The following is an 11,191-nucleotide window of genomic DNA, read 5'->3' as shown; positions in this document are numbered from 1 at the left end:
CCTCCTCCCAAACCTCTATATAAGGCGCACCCCAGCCCTCCGGAGGGCACTCAGTTCGTCCGGCGATCGGCGACAAGACCTCCGGAAGGGACTAGCAGGAACGGAGCAAGATCAGCGGTAAAGAGTCAACAGAGCCATAGGAGGCGGTAGAGCTGCAAAAAGTCGATGTTTTTTTCTGAAAAACAACTTTATTAGGGAGTTTTTTTTTTTTTGGAAAGTGTATTTTATTCCGCATAAATAAATCAAATGGATATGTTGTTTATAAAAAAATAAGCTTTATTCGAGATCCATAGTTTGCTTATAGTTTTTATTTCTTAAACCTAAAAAGGTAAAAAACAAAAAAAATTAAAATGAAATAACAATTCAATTGATAAAGAAATAAAAAATAACATTGAGTTCTACTCAAAGAAAAAAGCTACATAACTAAAATTAATTAAAAAATGAATGGATACATTGTTGTTTAAAAATAAAATCACATTTACATTTTTGCTTTTAGCGAGCTCCGCTTTTCGCTTACAACCTGCCTTGCTAAACATTCGTTCACTTTCTGTGGAAGTGGCCGGAACGTAGAAGTACTTCAAAACGCATGTTTTGAATGCGGTGTCATTTGATATCTGTTAAAAGAAGAAATAGGATTATTAAGTTGGTTACAATCTAAATTATTATTTTTTGTACCTTCCAATAATCTAATGGGTTTTGTGCAGGCTCCAAATTAGTACCATTCAAATAATGGCGTAGAGCTAGTATGAAATCCACGCGATCGCTTTGAATTTGTTGATTTTTGTTGGCTTGTAGAAACTGAATAACAGGCTGGAGTTCTGGTGCTGGCGGGTTTGAAGATTTAGATGATTTTGTTTGAGCATTGATGTGCGACAGATCCCTCCTCTAAAGATTTAACTCCTTGAGAGGAATGAAATGGGTTCCAAAACCCCTCCTTCTTAAAGCGAGGGTCTAATATTGTGGTCATTCGAGTCACAGTACGAGATTCATAGGGGACCAATCTTTTATTGACCCCTTGAAGAAAGTTATCGCTTACATCTCGACCCACCTTTGTCTGGAGTTTCGATTTCAGGGCTGACAGGTTGTGTAATATACCGCAAACAACAGGAATCACTGATGACACTGTCACAGACGTACTTGAGGATGTGTGCACTGTTGCATGCTCAAACGGTGAAAGTAATGCCTTCAAGTACTCCAGAATGGATACTTCATCCGAGGTTAGCGCCATTAACCCCTTGGGCGTGTTCAGTAAAACGCTTGCGATGGCAACCTTCGTAATCAAGATTCGTTCCACCATGTAAAAGGCGCTGTTCCACCTGGTTGGACACACTTGCTTCAAACTATATGAGCGTTCGCAATTCTGCGCCTCTCTAAATTTGGCATAGGCAATTGTGCTACTTTTAAAAAATATAACAATGCGCTTACACTTTTCTAAAATGGGTTTGACGTTTTCAGATGCCAAACAGTCCTGCACTGTCAAATTTATTGAGTGCGCAAAGCATGGAACATGTCTAATTTGCAGGATCCCACATGCTTTTATCATATTTTTGGCGTTGTCCGTGACCATAGCAGTAACCTTTCCTAACACACTCCATTCCTCAAGCACTGCGCGTATGGAGATTGCTTTGTTTTCCGAAGAGTGGGTCGTTTTAGACGATGAGCTTCTCAGTGGCGTTGCGCAATTCGAAATCCGCTGTCACGAAGTGGCACGTCACAGTAACATAACTCTCGTTTGCTCTTGACGTCCAGCAATCGGAAGTAAGTGCACATTGCTTTAGGTTTTTAAAAAGTTCGAACAACTTGGCCTTCTTTTCTGCGTATGCATTTGCCATCGAAACGTTTCTCAAGGTGGTTCGTAAAGGCAATTCATACCTTGGATCATGGTGGCTTACGAAATTTCGGAAACCTTTATTTTCCACTACTTAAAAAGGACGCAAATCTGAGGTAATGTAGGAGCATAAGACACTGTCCATTGTTTGTTTTCGGTTCGACGATGTTTCATTTTTTTTGTCAATGAATGACAGAATTGACGGCTGTTGCCTTTGTGGCAAAACACCTACTGTTAAATTAGGATGTATCCTTTTTATGTGGCAAGATAAGTTGGTCGTATTCCCACTTGTTTGATATGTCTTGCTATCAGCCGATTTGTCAAAATAATTCCAAACAGAAGATGTCCCATATTTTTTTTCTCTTATTTGGGAGCATATCCTCGGCGGCGTTGTTTTCTTCGTCTTTCCCGGCAACTACATTGGCAAAAAATTACATTACAAATCATATAATTGTAACTGAATAGTCTACTTACCATTGCTGTTCTGCTCTTTCAATGTCTTCTCCATCCCAAATGCCGCCAACACCAATATTAATCACAATCTGTAATAATCTGATCATATATTTTAGTTAATTTTATTGAATTGATAAAAAAAAAAATCGTGTTCAGCTTACCAAATCTTTCCCTGCAAAGTAGTGAACATCGAACATCGATGTTTTAAAATCTCGATGTTTCCGATGTTTTGAAAACATCGATGTATCGCCGAAGTTTTTTCCAGCTCTATATGACATATTAATTTTAAAAAATTTTTGAAGGGCTAAAAACAATCGATATCGTCTGCATGTCTAATCTAAACTTTTTATCTTTTATAGTTTCCGAAATCTCCACTTTCATACGGACATGGCGAAATCGGCTTTTGCCCCTGATTAAGAATAAACAAAATAAATGATTTCTATAAGTGTATAAAAACGGAAATTTAAAGTCAATTGGAGTAAATGAATTCTTTAAATTTAACCAGAACAGCTTAATCACAACAGATTAATATGGATAGGATTTATCTCACAAAATTGATCAAGATTTAAATCTAAAGAAATTAAGAAGTTATTGATCGTTATAAATAAGCCAGAGTTCGCCGATTTATCTTCTGAAACTAATGATGAATATAATACATAATTTTAAATTACAAATTAGTTGACCGTTAATCGACAGAAAGGGAAAAATTCGTTCCACCGAATGTTTGAATTTAACGTCGCAAGGCACAACACGAATCGAAGGAAGCGTTTCCGAGAGATCACTTCGGACCACCTTTCATAAACTATTTCCATGTCGTTGCTGAGGAAGATCGATTTCCTCCCTTGTGGAGTCATTGCGACCGCTCCTCTAACAAACTTGGGAGCATGCTTCTGTAAGCTGCAGAGCCACGGGTTAACTAACAACGCATCTCGTTGTAGCATGTCGTTGGTGTATTGGGCTGGAATCATATCATCGCATTGTTCTCCCAAACAGTGCCTGGTATGCCACACCTTGCGGTATGGCTACGTCGCTAAGGGCTTCAACAACAGCACGTAAGTTGCTGTAATAGACATTTTCGGCTACTGGAACCAACCTGTCTTTCTTGTCACGTCTATCAACTGGGATAAACGGTAAAAATACATCGTCTGAGCATGTCACAATGCCAACGGAATCGATGATCTTTTTAATTGGCTCAGGAATGATAGTAACCCTATTGTAGATTGCTTGCACGTGGCATCTGCCTTCAAGGTCGCACAAAATTTGCTATATCTAGCGTTTATCGGGTACTGGCCTTTCTGTACCTTTCCTTCAAAGGTTGCTAACACAACACGGTACAAGGCGTAAATGTTGGAAGTACGGATTTCAGGTGCATAAGAAACGGATGTATACACAGTTGTTGTCAATGCAAGTCCTATCCCCCGTGTGGTCACGGATAACATTTGAGCTCTTTTAGCTGCTGTCGATTTTATGCGACCTTGTAAATGTAACAAGAAATCTCTTAAAAATTTCTTCAACCATTTTAAGAGAAATTACTTTTTATAAACGCGCGAGTTCAGTCGTAACTTTTCCCGTCTTGATCCGATGTTCCTCGAATCGGCCTTGGCTGTTCTATTGATGTGCCTTTGATTCTTTCTTAGGTCCTCTTGAAGTTCGTTGAGATTTAAATTTCTCGGTAGTGGTTTGTCCCTCCTGGGGTGCTTGATTATTAATCATTTCCATGGTAGAGAGATGGTCAGACAAGTCCGATATCAAAACTTAAAAAACTTATGTATAATGATAAATTAATACTTGAAATGTTAATGCTGAAAAGTCTAATTTTAAAAATTAAGTGCAAGAATTGTAAGAAAATCTATTAACTTTATTATTTGAGTCGGTGCTATATAAATCTTTTGTTTAACTTATAATATTTTAACAAGATATTAAAGGCCTCGTCTCTTAGCATCAGAAGCCTATGACACTGGCACGTTTTTAGTTCGTCCGAAGCGTCATCATCACTCCAGGGACAAAGCTTGTAGTGGAATCCATACTTAGAGTGGATAAGTTCTTTATCCTCCAAATTCTCCATAGTGCTCTTCAAATATTTAAGCTTCGTCACGTTATCATCTCTTCGAACTGCATCAAGAAGAGCTCAATTTGTTTCAAGTCCATTTTAGGTTAAATGTTTCACTCTTTAAGGTTCTTTTAAAGACTGATGTTTGATTAAGAAAACTCAAACATTTATATGGGAAAATTTCATTTACTTATTTATTTACTGATAAATATTTAATTCGCACAAACCTATTTCTGTTTTCAATATAGGCAAATTAAAAACCTAGATCAATTAAAACGTCTAGTAATGAATGGTCATCTTCGTCCTTCCTTATTCGTAAATAAATGTTGGGTTGACTTGGCTCGATGAACTGATCAAAGATATGATCATCATCAGGATGCACATTGCATTTCTTGGTCATCTCTATTGCCTCGTATAAGATCATTTAAAACGTCCTGCGTTGCCGCTCCAAAAGGAAAATCGCTCCACTCAAGAGACGTAGTAGTGAGGGTAGATGACATAGAAGGGTCAAATACTCCTCTTAAGAATCGATCTACCGAATCCTCTGTCTCGGTAGCCTCCACATAATCTTGCTCCGAGCCTTCAATTATTTCGACATCAGAGTCTTGGGTTAATGGAACATTTATTCCATTTACTGAGTCGACAAACTCTACAATTAGATCCATTAGTAATGATTTTTATAATTTTTTTTTTTTTTTTTTTTTACGCGCGAGTCCCACGGCCACACCTCTCGCCCAACCGACCGAGGGGCGCTGCCGTGTATCGTACGGCTCGAATCGCGGGAAGATAGACGCGATATAGAAGACAGTAAAGGCCGAGGAAATATATGTATACTAGTAGTAATATCTAAGAATTCGTTAAGTACGTTAGTATTGATCGCTTTCAAAACGGCAGAGAGTCAGAATTAGAGATAATAGGATAGAATCTATTATAGTCAGAACATAATACTCTGTAGGGATCATGCAACTCATAGTTAGATCTACAATGATTTAAAATTAGAGGTACGTAATTTCTAGTAAATCTGCTTGGAACAGTGAAGTTTAGCCGACTAACCAAGTCGGGACTGTTCCAAGCATCGTTCTACGGTTAGCTAAGGATTGCATTGAGTTGGCACGACAAAAGGTCATAACTTTACACTTAGAGCCATTTAAGTTCAATACGTTATCACGGCACCAGGTTTTAAAGCAATCTAGATCGGATTGTAAGTCCAAATAGCGAGAAATGTCCTTATATTGCAAGCATAATTTTACATCATCAGCGTACATTAGTACACGCGAATGATTTATTATTAAGGGAAGATCGTTAATAAATAAGGTAAAAAGGAGCGGACCTAGGTGGCTCCCTTGTGGGACGCCGGATGTGACTCGGAGAATACAAGAAAGAGAATTTTTAAAGAGGACCCGTTGCGTCCTGCCATTCAGATAACTTAGAATCCAATTTAGGATATCAACAGGGAATCCTAATAAATCAAGTTTTTTTTATTAAAAGTGAATGATTAACAGAGTCGAATGCTTTACTAAAATCCGTATAAATGACATCTGTTTGAAGATTATTTTTGAAACCCTGTACTACGAAGGAGGTTAGCTCCAGAAGGTTAGTAGTTGTTGATCTGCGTTTCATGAACCCATGCTGACATGGTGATATAATTGACCTACAAAGGTGCTGCAAATGAGGAGTGATAACGTTTTCAAAAAGCTTAGGGATAGCAGACAATTTGGAGATTCCTCTGTAATTGCTTGCATCCGATTTGCTACCTTTTTTATGGAGAGGGATCACAAAGGACTCCTTTCATATTTGGGGGAACTGTGTAGATTCTAGAGATAAGTTAAACAGTTTTAGTAGAGGTTTGCACAAGGCTTCCGCACAGAATCTAAGCACACAGCCAGGAATTCCGTCGGGACCTGGCGAATAGACAGGCTTAACTCGCTGAAGATCATAAAGCAGTGAGCTTTCGTTTAAAGTAGGACAGAATATTAAATTTGACTTTGATACCGCGTAAGAGTAAGGTCGTTCGGAATGAGGTAACGTAGAATATGTGGTTTGAAAAAACTTGACAAATAGATCGGCTATTGCCTGATCCGATGTTACCGTAGTACGAGTATATTCAAAAAATAGCGAGGAAGGGTATTTGGTTGTTTTGCGCTTAGTGTTAACGAAATTATAAAACTGTTTGGGTTCCCTTGCGAACTGGAACTTTTTTTTTATTTTTTTTTTTAATTCCTTCTATTCTTCTCGGGAACTTAGGGCTTCTACGAGAGCTTTCCATCTAACTCTATTTTGAGCTGTCTGTTTTGCACTTTCCCATGTGGTGTTTATTTGGGCTAGTTCTTGGTGAGCGGTTCTTCTCCAGGTTGCTCTTGGCCTTCCTACTCGCCTGCTTCCTTGGGGGTTCCAGTCTAGTGCCATCCTCACAACGCTACTCGGGTTTCTTCTGAGAGCGTGCCCTATCCACATCCATTTTTTCTTCCTTATTTGTATGTGAATCGGGGACTCGTCTGTAACGCGCCACAGTTCTGTGTTGGCTATTTTGTTTGTCCAGAATACCCCACATATGACTCTCAGGCATTTGTTGCTGAATGCCTGTAGCTACTGCGTTATTTTCTTCGTGGCGATCCATGTCTCACTTCCGTATAGCAGTATGGATTTCATACACGCATTGTAGATCCTGAGCTTTGTTCGTCTGCTGATTTGTCGGTCTCTTCATATGCGGTATAGTCTCCCAAATGCTGAGCGGGCTTTGCCAACACGACTGGAGACATCATCATCCACTCCACCACTGTTGGATATGATGGTGCCAAGGTATGGGAAACTGGTAATGAACTCGATTGGGTTCCCATTTATGTTGATGTTTCCTTGGCTGGAGTGGTTTAAGCGCATAGCTTTTGTTTTCGCTATGTTTATCTCGAGCCCTACGCTGCTGGCTATCCTGACGAGGTCGTCACTTTTCCTCTGTATGTCGCCGAGTCTGTGCGATATGAGACATATGTCGTCTGCGTAGTCCAAGTCCTCAAGGTGTCTGGTGAGGTTCCACGAAATTCCGCGCTTGGAAGAGCATACTTCGCTCATTAACTCGTCGACTACGATGTTGAAGAGGAGTGGTGACAGCGGGCATCCTTGCCGAATTCCGGTGTTCGTCTGGAAAGGTGCACTAGTTTTTCCATTGTCAGGTACCGCCAGGTTGGCATCGTCATACATCGATTTGATGATGGCGATGAGGTTTGCAGATACTCCTTTTCTTGCAAGTGCTCGCCATATTGCTGCTCTTCCAAATGAGTCGAATGCCTTCTTGAAGTCGATGAACAGGAGGTAAAGCGGGGCTCTCCATTCCACAGCTTGCTCGGTTATTATGCGTAGTGTATTTGCCTGGTCTACGCCACTCCTGTGTGGTCTGAAGCCTGCCTGTTCGTCTCGTATTGTTGGCTCCATTTTTTTCCTGGAGGCGTTCGTTCAGAAGTGTAGCTAAGATCTTGTAGCTGGTGTTGGAACTTACAACGGTTTAAATAATTCTTATAACACTGAGCATTAAGCACGTTAAAATTTAACCGAGCACTTATATATTTAGAAATTATAGATTGAGAACCGGTATTTTTAAATTTTATATAAAATATTTATGGCATCGGCCATTATGTTGCAAGAATATAGATCGGACCAATTAAAGCCAGGTATAAAAAGATTTAGCCTCCGAAAGTTTGCCTTACGAAAACAATGAATTCGTTTGGTTGACTTAAATGGCCTCTCTGTTATTACGGTACCTGTGTCGATTGTCACCTCGAAAGTTGGATGGTATGGATCTTCTGGTTGACTAAGAGGTGCTACTCTAGTCAGAAACAAACTTTCAGGACTTTTGACAAAACATAGATCCAATAAACAACCAAGAGAATTTCGAATATAATTAACTTGCGACAACGATATGTCGAGCAAGCCGTCAATAAAGTCATGCTGTACTATAGGCAGGAGAATATTTGACTGTTCCTCTGTGGACCACTTAGTGCCTGGTATATTAAAGTCACCTAGGACAACTAGTTGGTCCCTATCGGACAGTCTGTTTGTAACGGATTGGATAGCGGACAAATGGTTAATATATTCAGAAGACGGCGGAATGTACGAGCACGTAATATAAACATAGCTATCAGAAAATGACAGCTTTACGCATAAGAATTCTAAGTTACGGAAATCGTCAAAAAGTACCTCCTCTGACGTGAGGATAAGCCTAACAGCAATTAGGACTCCACCTCCCCGCCTGGAGGGACGATCATGCCTGTATATTGTGTACATACCTGGGAAAACTTCGGAGTTAAGTATCTTCGGTTTTAACCAAGTCTCTGTAAACACAGTAATATGGGATGCAAAGGAAAGGCTATTGGAATACAAATTAGTTAGCTTACTACACAAGCCTCTTACATTTTGCTAACAGAAAGTGAGACTAGATTTTAGTTTTTTGAAGATACCTTTACCTTTATTGGTAAAATCAGCAATAAGCATTTTTGCTTGCCCCCGGGTGGAATTTTAATTTCAGGATGGTAAATAATTATGTAAATCATGTCTATTGCCAGGGTACTCTAGATCAGATGCTTTATTTTAAAAAAACTGAAACCCTGAGAGGGGTAAGGGCTGACTCATAGCCCACCCATACAAATTATATGCATCAATATAACTTAAAAAATTGGTCGATCTGTTTGGATCGAAGTTATTTAAATATTTATTATTTGCGATAGAAATGCGCTGAGTGCATTGAGTAAACCCTCCCCGAACTGCTCCTTTTAAAAAATTATACATATCACCATTACTTATTAGTTCTAAATTTACATTAGTGAACTTGAGCATAGTATCCCATGATATTGATGGCGCAGTTATATAATTAATGGGATCTAATAACATATACACTTTGTTGCCAAATTTCCTAAAATTCTCAAAAACATCTGCTAAAATTAAAACGTCGCTTTCTAAATATAGGTCTAAATAGGCTTTAATAGTTCGACAGTTAAATGTCACCCATATTTTCAGTGCGAAATTATAGACATCTAATATAAAATTTTCTTGACTTATAAAAACTATCAGTGTTTGGAAGCTAGGTATCATTAAACTTTTCAAAACACCCCCTTCCACTTAATTTGCTTAAATTTTTCTTTCTGAAATTTCGTACTTGGAATTTTAAAATCTGTATCCTTCATATAGCTTGATAGTTTTTCTAAACTTGAATTTAAAAGTCTGACTGGATCTATGTGTAAAGATCCCAAATGAGACTTTACTCGTTGAGTTTTTGTAAGAAACTAATTTTATTTGGAAATATCTTCGGTTTAAATAGGTGAGAATCGCATCTTAAAGTAAATGGCCTACGCAGAGGCCTAAGTAAATAGTCCCCGCCTTTTCGAGGTCCCACGCTCCGTCACTTCTGCATATCATAAGCGGAGAGGACCTTATCTGTGGTCTCCCACTAAGGGACTATTTTAGGAGGCGGGGAACGATCTCAAGTAACTGACTCATGTAGTGTTCACTTAGATTACATGTTTTTGAGCACTGCACCTATATCGCCTTAGATAACGAAAAAAAATATATATATATGAACGGAGCCCAATATTGTAAGTCTTTAAATATATTCTTGTTCGTTTGAACACCCCCTTTAATTTAGTAATAAATAAATGGATATATGATATGTAGATAAATTATGGAACTCTACAGGAAAGAAAGGGTCTCTTAATCTAAGTCTAGGCTTACAATTCTTATGAATAGGACCTACGCATTCTCCAGATTTAGGGACAGTGTTTTCTACCGACTCGCCCTTAATTTTTTCATTTTTATTTTTAATTTTTTCTAACACTGCTTCGTGTTGAAATATTCATGATCGACAACGCCGATCTTCAACAAATTGCTATGATTAGAAATGAAACATTTTAGAAGCTCATTTAAATTTAGAATTTCTACATCTGTTAATGTTGGTTTTACTTCCAACTTTCTAATTTCCAAAATAATTTCGGACTGCTTCTTAAGGAATTGAAGTCTTTTCTGACATCATTTAGAAAATTTTTTTTTTTTATATAGATGGGCTTGATTTGATTGTAAGTTCTTAATATATATAGTACGTGTGTATGTATTGTATATGTATTTGCTGCTGTTAGAGGCTCCTTTGAATTTGACTTCCTTCTCTTCTTTAAGGCTCCGTTGACGTCGATGTTTAAAGTTAATTTTTTTTTTTTTTTTGGCACGTTTTGTTATTTTTGTAGTCCAGTCAGATTTTTTGTTTTTTATCCATTTATTTCGGCATTTATGCTCTTTTGGCATATACACTGCACTCTATTTATGAGCTGATTTCATGCTATTAGAGCATTTATAAGGCACTGTTTTCAGGCACTTTTTATTTAATTTATGCTCTTTTGGCATATACACTGCACTCTCTTTATGAGCTGATTTAATGCTATTAGAGCATTTATAAGGCACTTTTGTTATGCACTTTTTAATTTCACAATTGCTGATGTATGGCCTCAAGCACGCCTTACCACAATTTATAATGGTACACAAAGCAACCTTTAGCTATAGACTATAAGGTGCATGTTTTATTTCTTTTGTATCTTTTTGCTTTTTATATTTATCTCTGTTCCTTACCATTAAGGGGGAAACAAGAGTTAATTATTTTTGCTACCTTTAGCTGCAAGATTAACTTAGCAATGCTTAAAGGAGCTGGCCTTTCTCTGAGTCCCTTACCATATAGGGGGAAACTGCAGAGTCGATTTAAGGCTCGATTGACCAAATGTAAAGATCCCAAATGAGAAGACTTCATTCGTTGAGTTTTTGTAAGAAACTAATTTTATTTGGAAATATCTTCGGTTTAAATAGGTGACATCAGAATCGCATCTTAAAGTAAA

General features: G+C 38.1%; 1 long non-coding RNA gene across 1 annotated transcript; it reads right to left on the bottom strand.

Annotated features, from left to right (window-relative positions):
* Positions 1 to 456: 456 nt before the first annotated feature.
* On the bottom strand, positions 457 to 1,187 carry LOC122624075. Its single transcript, XR_006326439.1, has 2 exons — positions 676 to 1,187; positions 457 to 614 (listed from the first exon to the last, which is right to left on the bottom strand). It is a non-coding gene; the product is annotated as an uncharacterized LOC122624075 (long non-coding RNA).
* Between the last annotated feature and the right edge of the window lie 10,004 nt (positions 1,188 to 11,191).

This window comes from Drosophila teissieri, chromosome X (assembly GCF_016746235.2).
Source record: "Drosophila teissieri strain GT53w chromosome X, Prin_Dtei_1.1, whole genome shotgun sequence".
Classification (NCBI taxonomy): Eukaryota; Metazoa; Arthropoda; class Insecta; order Diptera; family Drosophilidae; genus Drosophila; species Drosophila teissieri.
The sequence above is the reverse complement of the archived record's forward strand: the minus strand, read 5'-3'. Positions and strand labels throughout refer to the sequence as shown.